This window comes from Taeniopygia guttata, chromosome 2 (genome assembly GCF_048771995.1).
Source record: "Taeniopygia guttata chromosome 2, bTaeGut7.mat, whole genome shotgun sequence".
Taxonomy (NCBI): Eukaryota; Metazoa; Chordata; class Aves; order Passeriformes; family Estrildidae; genus Taeniopygia; species Taeniopygia guttata.
Window position 1 is genome coordinate 31917181 of NC_133026.1, and position 22572 is coordinate 31939752.

The 22572-nt window shown below is 42.7% G+C and overlaps 1 long non-coding RNA gene across 1 annotated transcript; it reads right to left on the minus strand.

Annotated features, from left to right (window-relative positions):
* Window positions 1-1198: 1198 nt before the first annotated feature.
* LOC115493686 (uncharacterized) lies at window positions 1199-22133 on the minus strand. The gene is made up of 3 exons (XR_005979479.2): window positions 15034-22133; window positions 4696-4776; window positions 1199-4565 (listed from the first exon to the last, which is right to left on the minus strand). It is a non-coding gene; the product is annotated as an uncharacterized lncRNA (long non-coding RNA).
* Window positions 22134-22572: the final 439 nt, after the last annotated feature.

Genomic DNA, 22572 nt, shown 5'->3' on the forward strand with positions numbered 1-22572 from the left:
GGCCAGCCCACAGATTAGGATGTGAACATGTAGGTTCTCAGCCCACTCATTTCCCTGTAAAAAGTGCTGAACTCCCCTTCCAGAACAGGCAGCATGCTTAAAGGTGACTAATATTGTATTCCATGTTGAAAATGTGCTTAATTATAATATCATGATTTTTTTCCACAGTGAACCAAAGAGTGATCCTTGTACTATTTTATCTCATAATAATGGAATAGTTTGGCAACAATATCACTCACCAGCTGTCGATGGGATTTGGTTTTCTCCTAAAGAGAGGAGACATTTTTCAATTGTCCATTTTCTAAAAGCTGTGGAGATTGGTGGGCTTTTGCCAAGGAAAGGGATGAGTCAAGCTTCCAACAGATAGTACATACAGATCTGCTGGAAGGGAATTAAGCTGTTCCTGGGAAATAGCTGTGACTTCACAGCCTGACACAGGCAGCGTGGTCCGAGCAGAACAGGCGTTAGCACATGAATCATGGTGGAACAACAGGTAGCTCCACACAAAATGTGATGTCACTGTTACATCAATGTTTGGGGCAGTATAAAAGAGAATAAAGGTAGAGTCAGAGTACAACTGGATTATTCAGCCCAGTGACAAGTTAAATCCAGAGTTCAGAGAACAGCAACAAAGATGGTGAAGGGTCTGGAGGACAAATCTTACAAGTGACTGAGGGAGCTGAGATTGTTTAGCTTGGAGAAAAGGAAATTCAAGGGAGATTTTATTGCTCTCTACAAGTGTCTTAAAGGAGGCTATAGGCAGGTGAGGTCAGTCTCTTCTCTCAGGCAACCAGTGACAGGAGGAGAGGATACAGTCTTAAGCTGCACTAGGGGAGGTTTGGGTTGGAAATTAGGAAGAATTTTTTCCCAGAAAGAGTGACTGGGCATTGGAGTGGGTTGCTCAGAGAGGTGGTGGAGCCAATGTCCCTGGAGGTGTTTTAAGGAGAGACTGGATGTGGCACTTAGTGTCATGGTCTAGTTGAGATGGTGGTATTTGGTCATAGGCTGTACTTGATGACATATTCCCCTGCTGTATTGCCCTCTATGGCACAGCCCAGAGAAATGAAGTAAGTCAGAGACAAATTTCAGAGCATCCACTGTCCCTGTATACCTTTGGCAAACAAAGGTGTGCCAAATCAAATTGCTGCAATTTGGTTCTGGCTGGAAAAGAAGATTGGAAAAAAGACAGTGCGTAAAGAAATGGAATAAGGTAGCCTCTGAACATTATTAAGGAGCATTTTCTTGTCTCTGTCGCTGAGACTTAGATGGGATGAGGACACCAGGAATGCTTGGTAGCCTTTCCAGGCCCTGTGCTACCTTGGTCTGTGACTTGTTCCACTAAAACTCTGATGGAGAAACTTTTCACTTCCTAACTGCTCACTACCTATCTGCCTTCTGGGTGTCAAACTAGCCACTTACCTTCAATGTCTGCTGCAGTAAGTAGAATACCTGAGTTGAATATATTGCAGAGAAACAACACAACACATTCAGAAGTGGAAAGACTTGCTTGTTTGGGGATCCAGTGACCCAGTAATATAATGCTTCTGCTCCACCATCATTTCCAGAAAAGTATTCAAAGGCACCTTTCCTAGAGGAAAATGTCTTTCTTACAAGGGTAACTCCAGTATAATTCAGGAGGTTATTGAAAACATGGTTTCTGAGGGGTAGGATTCACTGAATGAGGTGCCATGAAATTTTCAAAACTGAAATCCAGATTTCCAGAGTTGTGTTCTTTGATGTAATTAATCTAATACAAAAGCTTGATTCATGAAGGTTGGTTACCGTTTAGTTTCCATGTTAAGGGCACTGAGACACAGCCCCCATCACCACCAAAATAAAAAAGTGGTCAAATAGGAAGATATGACAAGGGCACACAGATTTTGGACCACTCCAGCAAAAGTGCATCCTAATTCAGATGGGGTGTTGGTGCATGAAATTTGTTTTTCCTTTTAACCGATATTAAGTTAAATATTTATAAAAATGTAGTGGCTGTGTCCTTTTCTCCAGCTGGGAAGCTGCAGTGGTTAGAGGCTGTGATCTCACTGATTCTAAGGAAATACAGCAACAGCATCAACTGCCAAAGAGATGGCAGTGAGCCAGGCCATTTCACTCATAAATTTCTCCTGCTGATGTATGCAGAGCTGTCAAAACCCTTGGTGAGTTTCATTGAGAACTGGGGGAGTTTTACACCACTTTCCAGTGACAGGGTACAAGCATCTTCCGTTATCTCCTTAGAATAAGCTTTAGTAAATTAATTTTTCTACTAACATTTGACGAAGGTTTTCTCAGTAAGAATTTTCCATTAAGGAGAGAAATGTTAATGTTTCATCAGCAAAGACCAATAGTGTGACACGAGGCCAGTTTAAGCTGGGGTAGAGTTAATTTTCTTCACAGTGGCTGTGGGGCTGTGTGTATGGGGCTGTGATTTGGATGTGTGCTGAACACAGGGTTGATAATATAAAGACGTTTTTGTTATTGCTGAGCAGAGCTTATACAGAGCCAAGACCTTTTTTGCCTTTTGTACTGCCATGCTGGTGAGGGGACTGGGGGTGGATGAGAGGCTGTGATGAGAGACAGCCAGGACAGGAGACCCCAGCCGACCAAAGGGATATTCCAGACCATGGGGCATCACATCATTCTCTGTATATAAAGTGGAGAGGAAGGAGGAAGGGGAGACATTTGGGGTGGTGGTGTTTGTGTTCCCAAGTAACTGTTAGATGTGATGGGGCCTGGCTGTCCCAGGGATGGCTGAACACCTGCCTCCCCAAGGGCAGCAATGAATTAATTCCTTGTTTTGCTTTGCTTGTGTGCACAGCTTTTGCTTTCCCTGTTAAACTCTCTTTATCTTAACCCATGAGTTTTCTGGGTTTTACACTTCTGATTCTCTCCCTGATCCAAATGTAGGGGAATGAGAGAACATCTGCATGGGGCTTGGCTGCTGGCTGGGGTGAAGCCATGACAGTCAGCCAGTGCTAAAACTCAGCACTCCTGCATGTGTAAGGGAATTAGGAAAGATTAAAGCTTTGGGGAAAATATGAAGAAATAAAACTTTCCTAGCAGAAAGGCCCAAAGCCCCAAAACCAATCTAAAAATCTGTGGTTACATTGTGTGGTACATGGTAATTAAATAAGAGGGAAGCTGGTTCTGGGATGAAGCAATCACCCACACTCATGGGAAACAGCCATGTTCCATGTTCTTCCAGACAAACCCGAAACACTTGTAGGGTCTTGTCCAGTTTTGCATGGTGTCTTACCCTGCTACATTGTAGCAAAAATAACCATAATTAAAAACAAAGTAGAAGAAAGATTAGACTTGCAGTTATAGACTTCTGAACACACAGCTGCAGAGAGGAATGTGATAGTGCTTGTGAACTGCAATATAGGCTAAATATTTTCCAATTTTAATTCATATAAATTCTTTCAGAGAGTGTCATCTACACTTCTGTTCTAGCCTACAAGACCTGGAAGCTTATTACAATCCCACTAGTTTGAGATATAGCCTACGTTACCAGAGAAAATTCACTATGCTCAGGATCTTTTAAAAACTAGGGAAAAATATGGCTTGTAGCAAACTCTGAAGCTGGGAGAATGGAACACAATATTTAGTGCTATGACAAAATATCTATCACAGTTCTCATACGTTTAAACTGCAAACACCTGTTAGTCAATTATAATAGAGTGAATATTAAGCGTGGTTTTGTAAAGAATCCAGTTGTAATGAGCCCTGCTCTGGGTGATGCTGAGAAAAGCCTGCTATGCAATTGCAATGTGACCTGTTGTTTTTCTGATTAGAGTTGTCTGGGCTATTTTTTAGCCTATGTTACCACAGCAAAATCTGCATATTTGCATTTAGCAGATTAATCAAGGGTATGGCTACTTATTTAAGAAATCCTGGTCATTGTAATATCATCTCTAGAAAATAGGCAGTGAATTACCCTTGGGTTCGGGGTCATTGGTCATTACATTTTGTCATTTGGCATAAGGTTTACTTACCTTCAATTCTAACATCAGACATAGGAATTTAAATTATCTCATGGTTTGAATTATCAGTAAAGACATGAGCCTACAAAACATCAGTTAAATACTTTTGATGATGCATCTAACTGGTAACGTGGGCATTTGAAAATAGCATTTGGCCTCAAGAATTTTCATGTGGGCTTTGATACTAATTCATTTTGTGTCTTTGGACAAAAGAGCTTGCATTTTAAATTCTCTGCCTGTACAATGAAGGGACCAGCTGTAGATAACCTACTGGAGACTGCCAGTTTGATTAATTATTGTAATATCCCTACAGCTAGCAGCCATAGAGTCAGCCAGGCGTCACTGTTTCTTCATGCAGGGGAAGCTCATCATGGTTTCCTTCACAGAAAAAGGAAGTGGGAGAGGAGCCTGCACAATCCTGGAAAGCTGTGAGCAATGGCTCTTTCTTGCCCTTGGTCTGTGAGCAGTCACTGCTGTATTCTCTTGGCATTTTCTCTTTAGGGGCCTGATGTTACATTCTCTAGCCACAGCTCTCAAGAGGCACTGAACACCTTTGGGTGAGTTATTTGGTGAGTCATCTTCAGCCTGTGGAAAATCAGATCATAGACCTTAGGAAATTAGGAATGGATTTAAGGAGATAACATTCCCTTTTTTCTCTTCACAGGCTTCCCAGGAAATACAGTGATAGCCTTCAGCATTTTAGCCAGCTGCAAACCTTTTTATCTTTTCTGTTTCATTCTCAGCAGGTACTTCTGGTTTCTGGTCAAGGGACAGGCATTCCTATTCACTTTTTCCTCTGAAATAGAACAAAGTATATGTAAAGTAATGAGACTGAAACCACGTCAATCACTTTCAGGAAGATTGAGCAAAGTTTCCTGAAATCTAACAGGATGTGAAAGCAGCAGCAGCACTTTCAGCAGAACTGTGCAAGCTTCTGCAGCAGCAGCAGCAGCAGCAGCAGCAGCAGATCTTGCTGAAATACCAGGCTGCCTGGGGAACTTCTGTCCATGTAACACCCCTCTTCCAGTGACACCTTACGCTAGTTCATTGCTTTGTAGTTGTTGCTTCTTAAGGTTTATTGGATGGCCCATCACAAGTGGTTCCCCAGGGTTCAGTGTTGGGACAAGCCCTGTTCCAGACCTTTATCATTGATCTGGATGAGGGGATTGAGTGCCCCCTCAGCAAGCTCACAGACACCAAGTTGTGCAGGAGTGTTGACCTGCAGGAGGATAAGATGGCTCTGGAGAGGGACCAGGATAGGCTGGATCAATGGGCCAAGGCCAACAGTATGACATAACGGGGTGAAGTGCTGAGTCCTGCACTTGGGTCACAGCAACCCCAGACAGTGCTACAGGCTGGGGGCAGAGTGGCTGGAAAGCTGCCTGGCAGAAAAGGACCTGGTGGTGCTGGTTGACAGTGGCTGAACATGGGCTATCAGTGTGCCCAGGTGGCCAAGAAGTCCAGTGGCATACTGGCCTGTATCAGCAATTGTGGCCAGCAGGATTAGGGAGTGATTTTCCCCCTGAACATGGCACTGGTGAGATCACACCTCAAATCCTGTGTTCAGTTTTGGATTCCTTTCTACAAGAAAGACATTGAGGTGCTGGAGTGTCCAGAAAAGGGCAACTGAGCTGGGGAAGGGTCTGGAGCACAAGTTCTACAAGGAACAATTGAGGGAGCTGGGGCTGTTTAGCCTGGACACTCAGAGACTTATTGCTCTCTACAACTGCCTGAAAGGAGGTTGCACTGAGGTAGGTGTTGGTCTCTTCCCCCAAGTAACAAGTGACAAGAAAGGAGGAAATAATATCAAGTTGCACCAGGAGAGGTTTAGATTGGACATTAGGAAATATTTCTTCACCAAAAAGGTTGTGAGGCATTAAAACAGGTTGTGCAGGAAAGTGGCTGAGTCACCGTACCTGGAGGTACTTAAAAAACATGTAGATGTGGCACTTGAGGGCATGGTTTAGTGGTGGACTTGGAAGCTGGGTTAATCCTTAGACTTGATCCTCAAGGTCTTTTCCAACCTAAATGAGTCTACATTTCTCTGATACTCTGACATCCAATGTTTGGCAAGGTAGTCTAAAGTGATAAAAAAGAATCCCTTTTTGTTTCTGTTTCTTCTTCTGTTCGTATTTAAGATATTTAGATTTCATGACAATTGCCAAATTTCATTCACATTTCCCCCTCCCTTCCTGTCCTGCTAACCTTACTGCAGACCTCAGACACAGTAGATTCAGCTCACATCCAGATATCCATCCATCTTAACTTACTGTTGGTAGCAGTGTTGTGACAGCTGTTCCTTGTGTCAGGACTGACTATCTGGAGAGAGCATGGGAATATGACAAAAGGGCCATTGTGACACCAAGTTTGTAGAAAGGAAATTAAGGAACATGTTTCAAATACAGTTAAATTATGACAGCTCTCCAGCTTGCACAAAAACACTTTTTCCTGTGTTTTCCTACTAGTAGTGCTCTGTGTTTTTAAATTTTTTAATCAAGCCCTTGCTACAAGATTCTAACTGAAAGCAACTTTGCCTTTTATTTCCAGCCAGAAATGACACCTTCCAAGAACACAGGCCTCCAGTCTGAAATGTTTGGCCAAGCTGTGGTGCCTTTGTGTACCTCGTAAATATTGATGTTCTGTGGCTTTAGCTATGTTATTTTATTACAGGAAAGCTCACGGATTTATCTTATTACAGGAGAGCTCACAGATTTCACTAGATGGGCTTTCCACAGAATCTTATCAAAAAAATATAAAACCCTGACATTTTACTCTCTGAAACACGTGATCAATAGAACAATAAATCACAGACCCATATGAGCACCTGATTTACTAAAACCAGGATTTGAAGCTCATAGTTTACTTTTGGACCCAACCTGCTTCAGCACACACTGTTTGCTGTTGCTGAAAACAGGTGCCTCCAGCTCTGTTACTTGGGAGGTTGGTGTGCTCCTCAGTGGCCCAAGCGAGGTCAGCCCAGAGATGTCAAATCCAAAATGTTTCAAAACACTTGAATGAGAAAACATAGCCCAGGACCCAGATTCCTGTCCTGGCTTAGTCAGGGCTGGGTTGCAGGTTCTGGAAAGCTGATCCACAGATGCCAAGAATGATTTAGCCAGCGACAGTGTGTGGAAACTGGCTGTGCAAGCTGTTGCAACATACAGTAAGAGCTGCAAAGGCAGCAGGAGTATTAGAAGTCCTGTGCTACCACAGCAGTCTGTGCCAAAGAAAATCCCCATAAAGACCATTTACAGACATTCTCAGGCAGAGGTTGGTTAATAAGACGGATAGCAAGTGAGGTAAGTGCCAATTCCCTAAGACAGCTGTGGTTATTCCCCTACTCCAGAGATAAAGCAAGGTGTGAGCAATATCCAGGAAAAAGGAGAAGTGATATAAAAAGGAGAAAGATCTGCTTTTGCCATGACCCAAGCACTTTCTCCAGGGCAGGAGAGAGCACAAATCAGAAGCAGGTTTGCTCTTAGAGAAGGGATTAATCACGGAGGGAAAATGCCTTGTCATGCTGTGACTCAGCAGAAAATGTTGCTTGCCTGGAAGCAGCTGGAGGACACAGCCGGGACACAGCAGTGAGTCAGGAAAATCTGGGCTTTGGGCTGCTGCTTTCACCCTTCCTTCCTGCCTTCATTTAGCAATCTGAGCATCTAGGTATGCAGTGATTGCTTATAAAGAGTTACCACATATTTCCTTGTGTAGCTGGGCTAGATTTTGATTGCACAGGAGAAATGGAAGTACAGATTACATTGTTGCCCTTTTTGGGAAGTGCTTTTTGGCACTGATCTTTTTACAGCAGCTCCTATTGTATGGTGCTAAGTGAAACAGAATAGTGAAACACAGATGAGCCTTCTAATATGTACCGTGGTTTGAATTCATGGTAACATAGACCTGGATCACCACCTTTTCCACGGGAAAAAGAAGAAAATGAGAGGAAGAAATTCTGCCACCACAGCCTTATACTATGTAGTGTTTTCTGGGGAAGATGCCTCCAAAAAGAGGAGATACCCTTTAATAAATCATATGTTATCCTTTCAGAGAAAGAGAACAAGGGCACGGGAGCAATGAAATGTGTTTCCAAGATGATTGGCTAATTTGATTTCCACCTCATGGAGTGAAAAATAATAAGACTCACCCCCAAGAAAGGCATTGTGAGGATAGGATGCTATCCAAATGCTCTCTCCATGTGATTCTCTTAAGTGGTGCTGCAGAGCAATAAATGGTACCTGAGTACCAACTCATGACATGAGTTAAAGGAGTTTTTCAGAATTTTAGGCTGTCCTGCTCATGTTTTTGGAAAAGTTAATTTTGCCAAACCCATCGGATGAACCTACAGTGGTTTTGTTTTCACTGTTTGATGTTACACAGCAGTTCTGAAGACCCCAACCAAAAGCAAATATCACGTCTCTAACTCACTGTGAAGTTACATAACAGAACTTCCACCAGAAGTTCCACAACAGAAGTTCTACACCAGAACTTCCACCCCCTCTACTCCCTACCCCGATTTTATAACCCAAGATGCAGACAATAGGCAGCAGGTAAATAGGAAAGGGAACCTAAGTAAAATAAAGAGCCTAAATAAAACCTAAATATAACTAAATAGCAGAAAAGGGAAATGTGACACACAGTGACATTGAGGCATCTGTGATTACATGACCTAGTCACAGCTGGCTAATTGCAAGATGTTTCTGGATCCTTTGTGTGATAGACAGCATGAAAAGGTAGGATTTGGTAGAGACAAAATGATCCTGTCATGAGTTTGAAATAGTGTAATATGCAAAAGCTGTGAGGTCTCTTATTTACTGGATGCATTCATGGATTTACTGCAAGACCATGAAACTCAAGCTGAGATTCTGCAATGTCATTTTTATCAGTCATGGTGAACAATCACTTTCCTTGTTGCTGTATTTCTCTTTCAAGCCTCATTGCTCAGCACTCTGGTATTTTCTGAAATTAAAATGGGCAGTGCCGGTGGGTTTTTCTCCTGAAAATTCTGCTGACAAACCCTGGCAATGTCTTAGAACACCCTGCTGTGTTGGGCCACTGACGAACAATGAGCCAAGAAGCTGTTTGTGGGAAGTGTCAGCATTCCCTACAGATGAAATTAGAGGCATGAGTTAAATTCAACTTCGCAAGCACGAGGCATGCATACTCACAGATGTAGCTAAGTCAGGCGCCTGGCTCAGGCCCTGGTTTCTAATCTGCCTGAGCAACACAGTTTCCAACCGAGACTGCCAGAGGTCATCCAAGGACCGCCATGACTTCACTGGTGTCTCTCCTGGGGACGGCTGTGCACGCAAGCTCAAAGCTGCACGTAGCTTCTCTTACGAGTCCGCTCAGAAAAGTAACCCCCTCTTCAGGACTAGTTACAACACAGGTCATAGCTTACCATGTGTTAAGGAAAGATCTGTGCCAAAACAGAAAAGGATGGCAGTAATCCTTCCTATACCACATTGCTTATTCCCTATTCATCTTCCCTCACTCTTTTGCCTCCTCTCCAGCAGCAGCACAGGCGTGAACCAGATCTGGAAACTGTTCTATCTGAAATCCATACCTCACCATGTGTTTCTCTTTACTGGGGACTTACTGTTGGTTGAACACACATCAAAATTCAGTCTAAGAAAAATTTAATAGGCTATTCACCAGTCTACTGACTTACTTGTAGTGCCATTCCTTTGCTTTGATCCAAAGGTATGACATTGTTCCCCAAAACTTCAGAACAAACTGCAAGAAAATACCAAAGAAATTAAAAAAAAAAAAAAAAGAAAGAAAGAAAAAACCTTGAAAAACTCTATACAGACTTTTGCCCGATAAGTAGCTTGGAATTCATGTCTCTGTGTGGTTCCTCTGTCACATAAGCTGCTGTACGTCATATATCTCATAGGCTTGCTGATGGAAGTGGCTATTCATAAACCCAGAAAAACACAACAAACAAGAAGACTGACAAGCCAACTCAGAGGCTTCTGGAGGGTGACATGGAGGTGAATGTATATGAGTTGTCCTGAGTAGCTCTGGCCTTTTATTTCACAATTTGATGTGAGGCTCAAATCTTTGAGGTCTTTCCTAAGCATGACAGCAATACCTGTAGAATGAGTTTGTGGTCCAGCTGGGGAAGGACACTGGCAAAAGAGCACAACAGTAAAGCAGCAGGTCATCATGCTCAGATGTAAAAAAGACAGAGGTGAGTTTAGGCTCCCAGTCAGCTCCTGGTCTCGTCCTGAGGGCAGATCACCCACAGTCCCAGGCAAGAATCTCACCTTTTCATCTGTGAGGTTTGTGAGACTTTGCCAAGGACAGTGCTCTGAGGAGACGATGGCTCTTACTACCAGAGCTACCACATCAGCCAGAGCATCAGCATGGAGAAGAGCAAAGGAAGCACCTTGTCTTCAGAAATCCAATCAAGACGAGTTGTAAAAACCATGGCAGATGGCCACATGGCTGTAATTTGTGCTTTTGAAAATATCTCCCTACTAGTTTATTAATTCTCAAACACACCAGGAACATTAGGGAATGGAGAATCCCAGATTCCCTCAGACAACCCAAGACTCTGAATGCAGCCAAGAAGAATTATATTTTCTTGAGATATTTTCAGTTCTTGAATCTTATGTAACTTTAATTTATCCATACTGTGAATGGCAGAAAGAGAAGAGAAACATTTGACATTTTACTGAGCAAAACCCAGCTATACTACACTAATGATAGCAAAGATGTTTTCTCAGTTGAAATGGGACCTGAGGTCCTTACACGTGCTTGACAGGATGTTTAACTTTGCTTTGACAGTAATGTTCCCTGTAATTTTACTTTGAAATAAACCAGCAGTTTTAAAGGCCGTAGGTTTTCTTCATTAGGCAATTTATCTTCAGGGAAATAACTACAAACACACAGAGGGCAAGCATTTATGTGCAGTCTTACTCATTTTAGAGCCTCATGAGGTCCCACGACTTTATTGAGGGCTCCAACATGTGTTATTAAAGCTTTGGAGTCCTTAAAATGAACTGGACTTTCACTAATAATAATACTACTGATAATTATAATAAAGAAGCAATTGTCAAGTCTTATGTCCATAGATAGGAGTTTAAACAACAGCTAAATATGCCCCAGTAAAGCAAAATATATACTCAGTAAAGCAAATATAGGAAATGAAAACCATATTATATATTTAGTGTCCTTGCTCCTTGGGATGTTTATTTAATGCATGGTGTGAGAGTGGCAATACTGCTATTGTATCCTCCTGATAGGGCTCGTGCTGTGAAACCACCTGCAAGACACAACAGAAGTGGACAAATGGGATTAGCTGAATCCCTTCTTTCAGAGGCTGGGAAATAAAGCAGAAAGGTGGTGAGTTTTCCTGAGGAGGCTCCAGTGGAGAGGGAAGAACAGAGGTGAGGATCCTCTTGCTCTTCCCATCTGTAGGCAGACTCACCCCCGACAGCCCCTTCGGTAGCTGTGCACACCCTAGCACCCCAGCTGGTGCAGCAGCCTGCACTTCCACTGCCCTTCTCTCCTAAGGCATGGGGTGGGTATTTTCTTCCCATCTTGGAGCAGTAGTAAAAAGAGCATTTATTTATCTAACTTGCACGGTAGCTCCTGAATGTTATATGCATCTTTAACTCCAAAGGAGAAGGCAATGGAATTCTTTTTCAAGGTAAGATCCATGCAGTGCAGGGCCTGAAGTGGGTCTTTTTTGCAGAGTGAGGGACAGAGGGATGTGTTTTCGCAACTCAAAAAAATCCCAGAAAATGGTTCCAGTAAACTTGCCTGAAATTACTGAAAATGGATGAAAGATAAAGCAGTTTAAAATGGGAAAGCTTTAGCTTCTCCACATGCCAAGATCTTTTCTAAAATTATGTAAGCAGCCAGGACAAAATGAGAATAGGGTTTGACTGAATTGTTTGACAGAGTTTAATATTTTCTTTAAATTTTGTTTTTTAAAATATGTATTAACTTATATTTTATGTATATCTATATCTATCTATAAATATATAAATAAATAAGCAAAACTTGTTCTCTAAAACCATTCATGCAAAAAAACTAGTAAGTCTCTCTCATTTTTTTGCTTTTTTAGGATTTAGGCCTGGAAACTGTGTTTTCTTTTGTCAGAAGACTTAGAAAGCAATTCACATTCCAAAAGCAGTTACAAATTACAGCTTATCCTGTTTTTTTTTTTTAAGAAAATATGAAGACTACATTTTTAAATGGCAAAAATAAGTTACCAGCACAAACCATTAATTGTTAGACAACAGTCATAGGCTGGTAACATTATTGTGAAGTCTGTGTAAAGGATGCCATGAAAAATGCAGTATTATGTGGCTCATTTAGCTTACAGCTGTTCTGCATTCTTATCAAGCAGTATCTTGTGTCAAAGAATGGCAGTTTTAATTTCCTTTGCTGGTTGCTCTGTTTAGATCACTTTGACGCAGATTATCACTTTTACAAGAACATAGTCCAGCTGGAGGGTAAACATATCTCCTAATAATTTTTCTTTCTTTTTTTTTTTTTTCCTGCTGCTCCTTCACTCTGTGCAGCAGCAATGAAAAACCAAGTTATTTAACTTGGGTTTGTAATAGCTAATTTGATATTTTTAGACATTCAGGTGTGAAGTTCAGACCTCAAATTACAGGGCTGTGATTCTAGCTCAATCCAGAGAAAAGGATTTAATGAGGTAATAAATGAAATGGTGACTGGATTAAGCAGTATCAAGGAAACATTTAAAGCATAGATACAATTTCAATGAATTTTAGGCATGTATTTCACCTACTGTGTGTATTTAATTTCTGTCTTGAAGCTGAAGTTTCCCTGACCTTGGAAGGCCTATGCTTCCAACCCAGGTAATTACACTGAAGCAACTGATGCTACTATTATAACACCTGTCAACTAGAAATCAAGGCAGCAAAGCTGACAAAGCAGCTGTAACACATTCAAACTTCCACATCTGGCAACAGTGTGCTCAATTGGCCCCCTTTTACAAGGAGATTTTGGTAAAGAACTTCTCACTCTGTGCCACCTCAGACCTGACAGTCCTGGAAAGGCCTCGTGCAGCCAAGTTCCAAGATCTACACTGTCCCTTGCCTTCTCTTGCAGGAAGAGTGTCCTGCATCCTTCACGGATGACAGTGCCTCCCCTGAGAAGTATATCTCTTTCTGAGGCAAAAGAAAGGACCAACCTGCCAGAGACCATTGGTGTTTTTCCAACAGTGCTAATAATAACAGTGCTAAAAGACTTTAATTTCTCCAATGTAAGCATAAGGCAACACAACAGAAGCACGAGATGACACAATGGAGGATTTATCTGTCACTTGAGGTGATGTAACCATATCTCTGCTGGGGTTCACTGTGTTCCAAACACAGGCTATGTATTCCAGTGGTGTGCCTGGGCCATGGGTCCTTGCTACACTGTGCCCTTGGAGCACTGTGAGTCCCAGCTGTATTTGGCACAACTGGTCAGAAGAACAAAGAAAGGCTGTGGTAGTGCATGGCAAAGGAGGTAAATAGAGTCCTGGGTCTGGGTAATTACAAGGTAGGATCCAAAGAAGTCATCACTTGGTGCAGTAAATTGGCTCAATAGAATTAGAGAATTACAGAATCAATTTAGTTGGAAAAGACCTTGAACTCATCAAGTACAGCCTATGACCAAACACCACCATGTCAACTAGACCCTGACTCTAAGTGCCACATCCAGTCTCTCCTTAAACACCTCCAGGGACATTGACTCTACCACCTCTCTGAGCAACCCACTCCAATGCCCAGTCACTCTTTCTGGGAAGAAATTCTTCCTAATTTCCAACCTAAACCTCCCCTAGTGCAGCTTAAGACTGTATCCTTTCCTCCTGTCACTGGTTGCTGGGAGAAGAGGCCAGCCCTGATCTGTCTACAATCACCTTTCAGGCACTTGTAGAGAGTGATAAGGTCTCCCCTGAGTTTCCTTTTCTCCAGGCTAAACAATCCCAGCTCCCTTAGCTGCTCCTCACAGGACTTGTTTTCCAGATGCCTCACCAGCTTCATTGCCCTTTTCTGGATAAGCTCCAGCCACACAATGTCCTTCTTGAGTTGAAGGGCTCAGAACTGAACACAGGACTCAAGGTGTGGCCTCACCAGTGCTGAGTACAGAGGGACAATCACTGCCCTGGTCCTGCTGACCACTCCATTGCTGACACACATCAGGATGCCATTGGCCTTCTTGGTACCTGGGCACACACTGGCTCTGGTTCAGCTTCTGTCAACCAGCACCCCAAGGTCCTTTTCTGCTAGGACACTTTCCAACCACTCTACCCCAGCTTATAAGAACTTCATGCCCAGGATTTACTATTTCCTAGGCAGTTTGGCCAGGATTTTCTTGCTCTACTTTATGTGCCAGAAACTTTACTAAATAGCTAATGCTTCAGCATTGCTAGTGAATTGTGACTAAAATCATTCTCAGGCACTGAAGCTCATATTCACATTACTAAAGTCTCTCACTTTCCAAACTAGATTGGGTGCTTACAAACTGCCTCTTAGGAGTGGCCATGGATTGGTCTTAACCCCCAAACCATGCCCAAAAACTGTTTTGGAGAGTGATGTTTGTCTTAGCCTGAAGTAAGGACACATATATTCTGGTAACACAGAAGTCTGAGTGTCCTTGTCCAGAGACACTCTCTGGCAGCCTCCAGGACCTTCACCAACAGAGATGCAGCCCACCATTGATTCATTTCATTCATTTTGTTTCCCTCAGTATTTAAATCTCTCCTTCTCCTGAGAAATATTGGCCTCTCCCTATAGTGACTGAACATCAGGAATGCAGCTGACATCTGCAGAAATTATCCTTTCTTGTCAGATGTACCTGAGCTTCCTGAGATCCATCCACCATACAGCCCACAAGAGGCTGGTGGTGTTGCCAATGACTGATTCTTCATAGAGTTCTTGAACAAAACCTCTCCCTGTCCCTGTGACCTCTCTTCCAAACAGCTCCACAGTCATTTCTCATCCTTTGCTGCCTCCATACACACTAAGTTCAAACCAAGCACCTCTCTCTCTCTTCTTCTCTGTAGTGCACCAGCCATGACCCTTACCTCCTGAAGTGGCACTGGTCTTTGTAGGCGTTGGTCCAGCACTGGATTCAAGTTCCTGCGGAGGAGTCCTTGGCATCCTGGAGATAGTACGGCTTTCTTTTCACTGCTTTTTGGGTGTTTTGCAGTACTGCCTTCAAGTAACATTGCATCCTACACTGAGACAGTCAAGCCACAGCCAGACTGTCCACCAGAAAAGGTGGATCAGATAAGGGAAAGTCTTTGGGATCCAAAACAGGAAGTAGGCACAGAAACCACACTGCAAGAGATAGATCCAAACAACTGAGTGACTGAGTGCTCCTAAAGCTGAAAGGAGATATTAGAAGGCATAGTAGCAAGGATGTATTCAAGAGGTGATTTTCATAGACCAGAGAGTTTAGAAGAGGCAGCAGAGCAAATTTTCAGCTACTCAGAGTGTCAATTCTACTCACTATAGCTGTGGTGAGAAAGACAGAGTGTCCTGACAGGAAGCGTGCAATATAAAGACATTGTCAGAGGCGTATATTTGCAGCTGATTGAAGTAATTGCTTTTGAGATAGTTACTCCTTTTTGACTATAATGGAAAAGGGAAACTTGAGTATAAGAGAAGTGAAAGAAAATATGTGAGAATCCCTCTTCCATTCAAGCACAGACATGTTTCAGTTTTCACTTGGCCTCTCTTGCCAAGCTATCACATTTTTCTGTTGTCACATCCTCGGGTGCCAAGCATTCAAAAGTGGCTGTTGATGTTTCCCCCAGAATGACGTGATGCTTTCCCCAGCATGACACATCTTCCTTCAGCAAATGAGCCACGGAAGTCCTTGAGTCACTGGGGAGAATCCTGTCCATCCACTGTTGTCTGCCTCTGGGCATTGAATACAGAGCACTTCCAAACAATTAGAGTGTTCTTTTTTTTCCCTGGGGAGGTTTTTGTTTCAATTCTCAGAACTGTGTCCCTGCCCATGGCTGTGTTGGGAGAGCAGGGCATCTGCCACCTCATGCTCACATACAGGTGATGTGTGCAGAGCTCCCAACGCAGGCTGAGAGCAGCAGTGTGTGCTGCCAGCAACCTGCTGAGCCACTCAGCCCCCAGGATGGGCACTGAGAGGCAGCACACTGCAGGGTACCAGGAGATAGAAAGCAGTGCAAGGCTGAAACAATGCAAAATCAGAGAAAAGCTGCAGGGAGAGGATGTAGAACCATGCATATCTTGCATGTACAGCTGTTCTGCACTTCACAGAGGCCAAGACTTGCTTGCCTGTACAAGGAGAATTGCATAATGAGTCAATGAAGGTTTATACTTATATTCTGGGTCCAGAGTTTAGGGTAGGCTGGGCCTTAGTAACTCTTTACCATCAGAAATAGCAGTTGTAGCTCAATCCAAAAGCATGAAACTTTTCCTTTCAGATACAAAAAGATGCAGTGAATAAGATAGACTTTCACATGAAAATATCTTTTAAATTACTTATATTTCTCCTTGTATTTTTTTTTTGCCTGCTACTTCAATGTCAAAAAAAAAAGTCATTAAAAAAATTTCCTGGGCCTCAAATTATAATATTTCAATTTAGTTCAGAAAAGTATCAGCCCAGTCCCTGCACATGTGTTCATGTGTTAGTGGCATGTCTAATGAACTAAAAGCCAAATTGCCTACATTTATTTCAGTGGAATGACTCTGGTAGAAAACTGAATTACAAACAAGAAATGGATTTTTCCTGCTGGTCTCAGGGATAGATGGGTCTGAAGAAACAATTGCCTCGCTCTCCTAGAGATGGTCCTACTGGCTCATAGAGCCTTACTGGGGAAGATGAAGAGTTAGGGATAGACAGCTGAGTAAAAATGTTGTTGCTGACTCTGTCTAGGCTACAGCCCTATCTTTGGCAAGCTCTGTAATTCCACAATGCAAAATAAAGGCCAGGCCATCTGCTTCCCCACTTCATTTCTCTTTCTAAATTATTTAGGAGAGGCTGAACTTACAAGCAAATTCAATTTTGCAGAACTGTTTAGCAAATCTGGACATCTCCTAACATTGTCTCTCTCCTTCTTCCCTTTAGTTCTTTTTTCAGTTTTTTCTTTTCCCTCCACTCTTTTTCTATATCCTAATTCTGCTTTTCCACTCACTCCTTTTCTATATCTGAAGTCTGCCTCAGTTGTACTCTTTCTTATTGAAAATATAGATTTCTTTTTTAGCTCTCATCACCTCTTTTTTTTTATTACTTGGCAAGTCTCTGCTCTCCAGTAAAAAAACTCTGAATCTTTTGGAACCTATATTATGGCCTTTTAAGTTCTTACTCATGTGCTGCGGACCTTTTTTGTTCTAATGGAGCATGGGATCATTCAAGTAGGAGGCACCTCTGGAGGCTAGCTAGGCCATTACTGAAATATCTGTTTTGAAATAGGATCGATGCTAAATGTCTTATCCAGTCAAGTTTAACACATCTCCAAGGATGGAGATTCAGCAGCCTCTGGGAACTTTTGCCAGTGCTTGACCAGTCCCACTGTATAAAAATTTCTGGTTAGAAAATTTGTTCCATGGCTAGGAAGCACTTTCTTACTTGAAAGACACATTTCTGTTCAAGACGAGATTATCCCATAAGTATGCTGGCATCCTCTCTGGGACTTAAACTGCTAATAAGAAGCAGTTTTAGTCCCTTCTGAGGCTTTCTTTCACTAGACTAAACACAGTATCCACTTCCCACTTCCTTTTCAGCACAAAGCCCTCCATCCCTCTGACCACTATTGGCATCCTTCTGTTATAGTTCATGTTTGAAAGTTCATTGCTCTATGTTTGACATAGAGCAATCAGAAGCATATGCAAAATTGATGTGAAATCTCACAAATGTCTTTGAATTAGAGCAGTAAGAGTCTCCCTTTTGTGCTGGATATACCTCACTAGACTACTCTAAGATCACCTTAGCAGCACACCTGCCATAGACAACACACCACATTCTTCCCTTCCACAGTTATTTCCATAAAGCATACTTGCTGCCATTAGAGCACCCAGCTCATTAATTCCGTCCTCACCTCATCTGCTTATTAACACTCAGAAGCATTTTCTCCCTTTCAGCCAGCTCCATGCACACCTAATTCTTGTTTTTCCCTGCTCCCTCCTCACTTGCATCCCACAATACTCCATGAAAAGGCTTAATTAAAATTCCCAGGAAGGAAACATGTTTCCTTTGTGTAGGAAATAGTTTTTCAATGAGTGTATTGGGCTGACACAACCCAACATTGCAAAGTCATGTTTCATCCTCTCCACCTACCAACCTCTATTTGCCTTTCATTCAAATTTTGCTGAGAGCTTTGCATACTATTGCAGCCAACCACTTAAGGCTGCCTGGGTCACCTCCTCTTCCCATATTTTAAACTAAAGGGCCCAGCTTTGCTTTTCTTCATATGTGTGTTACTGTCCTTACCTAAGAGGTCTGAAACTAGGAATACTTGCTACCAGAGCTGTGCTTTCATGTACCAGTCCCTGCCAAATTCAGAGGTACACTTTGCTTCACAATAATCCAGGAGTTTTCTGGGGGAAAAAAAATGATACATTCACTGCATCTTGAACAACAGAAGTGCCAGAAAGATAATCACAGAATCAGCTGAGTTGGAAGGGACCCACAGGATTCACTGATTTCAAATCCTGACCCTGCACAGCATCATCCTCAATAATCACACCATATTGCTCAAATGCTTCTGTAACTCTGTCAGGTTTGTGCTGACAAAGTGAACACTTCCCTGGAGAGCCTATTCCAGTGCCCAAACACCCTCTAGGTGAAGAACTTTTTCCTAATATTCCTCCTAAACCTCCCCTGACTTAGCTTTGGGCCATTCCTCGTTCCTGGTCACCACAGAGAAGAGATCAGCATCTGCCCCTCTCTTCCCCTCATAAGGTTAATTGTAACTGTGGTGAGGTTTCCCCTCAGTCTCATCTTCTCCAGGCTGAACAGACCAAGTGCCCTCAGCTGCTCCTCATATGGCTTCCCTTCAAGGCCCTTCACCATCCTTGTGGCCCTCCTTTGCCTCTCTAACAGTTTCATATTTTTCTCTTGTTGTGGTACCCAAAACACCCCCCAGCATTCGAGGTGAAGCCACCCCAGTTCACAGCAGAGCAGGACAATCCCCTCCCTTGCCTGGCTTGGTGATGCTGTGCCTCATGCACCCCACACTTGGCTGCCAGAGCACTGCTGAGACATGTTTAACTTGCCATCAACCCCCAGGCCCCTTTCCATGACACTGCTCTCCAGCATCTCACTCCTCAGACTGTACTTACATTCAGGACTGCCCCATCCCAGGTGCAGGATCCGGTGCTTCCCTTGTTGCACTCCATGTGGTTGGTGATTGCCCAGGCCTCTCATTTGTTGAGGCCTCTCCGCAGGGCCTCCCTCCCTTTCAAGCTCTCCCTAGTTTTGTATCATCTGTGAACTTGCAGTCCTGCATCCAGGCCATGAATGAAGATGCTGAAGAGCACAGGGCTGAGGATGAGGCCAGCGGAACCCCGCTAGTGACAGGTCCCCCGTCTGATGTCACCCGATTGCCTACAACCCTTTGTGCCCAACCCATGAGCCAGCTGCTCACCCATCGCATGATGTGTTTATCCAGCTGTGTGCTGGACTTTCTGTCCAGAAGGATCCTGTGAGAAACAGTATGGAAAGATCTACTGAATTCCAAAAGGATCACATCAACTGGCTTCCTTTGATCAACCAGGTGGGTTACCTTGTCATAAAGGAAATTAGGTTTGATAAGAAGGACTTTCTTCTCATGAAGCTGTGCTGGCTGTGACTGATAATGAAACAACTGAAATCCAAATTTACTTATGATTATCCCAAAAGCATGCAACAAGACACAATAGTTTTGTGCAATAATTGGCACTATGTCCATAACTGTGAAGGCAGGAACCTCTTCAACTATATTTTTATTGTCAGAGCTTATCTGTTAGGTTATGGAGATCCACAATGTTGTGATAGCTTTGCAGTTTCATTTCTGGAGTTACTAGCTGGAAAAATAATGATGAGAAGAGGTGAAATCATGAATGAGGAATTTACCATCAGTAGGAGAGATTTCAGTTTCCTTCTAATCCCTTTCTTTGCTGAGGCATGTCTGATTATCCCCGTTGTATTATCCTTTTCAATCACAGTTCCCAGCAACATAATTACCGGCACTGCTTTTACAATACCCATAACTAAAATAGTTTTGCAATATGGAGAATGTCAACAATATGCATTTTGTTGGCATCTCCTCAATTTTATTGAACACTTCTTGAGGTGGCAAAACTCTATCCTGTAATATTTTAAAAATCTCCATGTAGAAATAGATTTTTAAGCAAGATGTAATGTGATATTCTACATTTAAATAGTTTCACTTTCTAAATTCAAATAGAGCTGTGAATTAAATCCCTGATTCTCTGCTTAAAACATACTATAAGCATCCTAATTCTGAAATTTCATCCTAGTAATTTAAACCAAACCCAACTCCTTCATCTGTTTAGTCCTTTGCAAAACCTTTATTAAAAAACATCTAAAACATCACATGAGAGAAAACTGCCAACAACAATAACCTCAACTTCTGTTGCAGCTCAATGGTAAAAACACTAAAAGCTAAATTTTATGGGTACCACTATTTGTTTAGGAAAAAAACTGCATCTATAGCGCGTGACTTGTCAAAAATGAAATCTGTCTACTGTAAACTAACAGTAATGAATAAAATGCAAAAGACTGGAAAGTCTTACGTCAACAGAGAGAAATTACACAGTTCATGTGTGAAAGGTTCTTTGTAATGGGAATGAACTACATCATTTATGTAAAACAGATTATTTACTATGCCTAAACATGTTGTTTTGTGCCAGAATATTGCATGGTTTTTTTCTCCTGGTGCTCTATTGCTTAGTCTTCTGAAGTTCTCATTTATTTTCAGGAAACATTTAACACATTCCTGCCATGTTGCACTAAGTTCTGCCTGAGAGGAAGGTAATTACATCTGCCAGATCCTTGTGTGCTGGAAAACGTGTGCGGAAGTTAAAGGCTCCAAACAGCGTTCCTTGAAAAAGCTTTGCTGGAGGACAAAGGTCCAGTAGCCATCCTCACCTGTCCTGCTGCTGTGCGACCCCATAGCCACCAGCGGTGTGCACAGGCTGGCTCAGAGACACGGGCCTGAGCGCCTGTTTGCGGCTCTTCCTCTGCACATAAGCTTACACACTGAAAGGAGCTGGGGAAATCGAGATGCAAACAGGGATGCTTCAACAATCAGGAGCAATTCCAGGCCATGTGAGGTGCCCGAGGCCTGCTCTGGCTCCTTTCAGAGCCAACACAAAAATTGACCTTGGAGACCATCCCCCTGCCAGAGCTTCCCCACTGCAGAGAGGAGTGTGATCACTGTGCTCTCGGTCCCACAGCAGGGAGAGGAGCTGCTTCCCCTTGGCTTGAGTCTGTAAAACACCACGTGGAGTTTTTAGCAGCTTTGCTTTGAATCAGCCTGAAGAAGCTGGAACCCAAGGAGTGGGAACGGTCTCCCCTCCCAGAGAAGGAACCATCTCTGGCATTGGCTCATTCCTGTTATCCATTATAGCTGACATACAGTACATCTCACTATACCACAGTGCGGCACAACACTGTCCATAGTGCGGATATCAGGCATAGCTGAAGAAATCATGTTCCTTTTTTACATCAGGAAGAGGACAGCTGTGTCACTGAGGATGGCATTACAGACGTCAGGAGCTGTGGTTCAGAAAGTCTGTCCCTGTGGCTTCTGGATCATCTGCTTTGTGTGGCAGCACTTGGTGCCAACCAGGCCCTGTGGCAATGCTGGCAGTCCCTTCCCCTGGACATTTGTGTTTGAGGTGTAACATCATCACCAAGCTCCAGAGCAAGGGACATCATGAGCCAATGGTCCCCTGTAGGGATCAGATCACTCACACATCTCCTAATATCCATTCTATTTGTAAATAGTTATCTCATGACATATACCCCATTTCAGCACCAAAAAATCCCATTCTAGATTCTCATTCCTAATTCACTTTGTGGTCAAGACAAAAAATCTGAATAGCTATCACAGCTTTCCCACAACTTGGACATGCCACTCCTGATCTTTTAGATCATCCACAGATAAAAATAAGTATTTTCTATTTCATGTAAATAAGTTATTTCAGTATATTCAATATAAAAGTATTCCAGATTACTGAAGGGAAAAAGATGAAGGTGATGAAAACTCTTGCTGATATTTCCTTTGCAAAGCTGCAGAGTAGCCTTGGCTTGCAGTAGTGTAAGGATGCTTTTCATGTGACCTTGTTCTTCAGGATAAACTCTTGGAGAGAATGACAGGCTGCAAATGCTGAAGCAAGAAGGAAAAGCGAAAAATACAATAGGAAAGAGGAGAAAGTAGACTAAATATGTGCATGAGCTGTTCCAAAGGACTTCACTGGTGCTTTATCAGGAAAATAAATATTGTCTGAGGCTATCTGAGGAACTTATACTCTACAGCTTTTTCAGTCCAGGTCAAAGCCTAAAATTGTCTATACTTTTTCGTGTGATGCTGTTTTAAGACTGAAAGGAAGACTAACATGCAATACCACAAAAA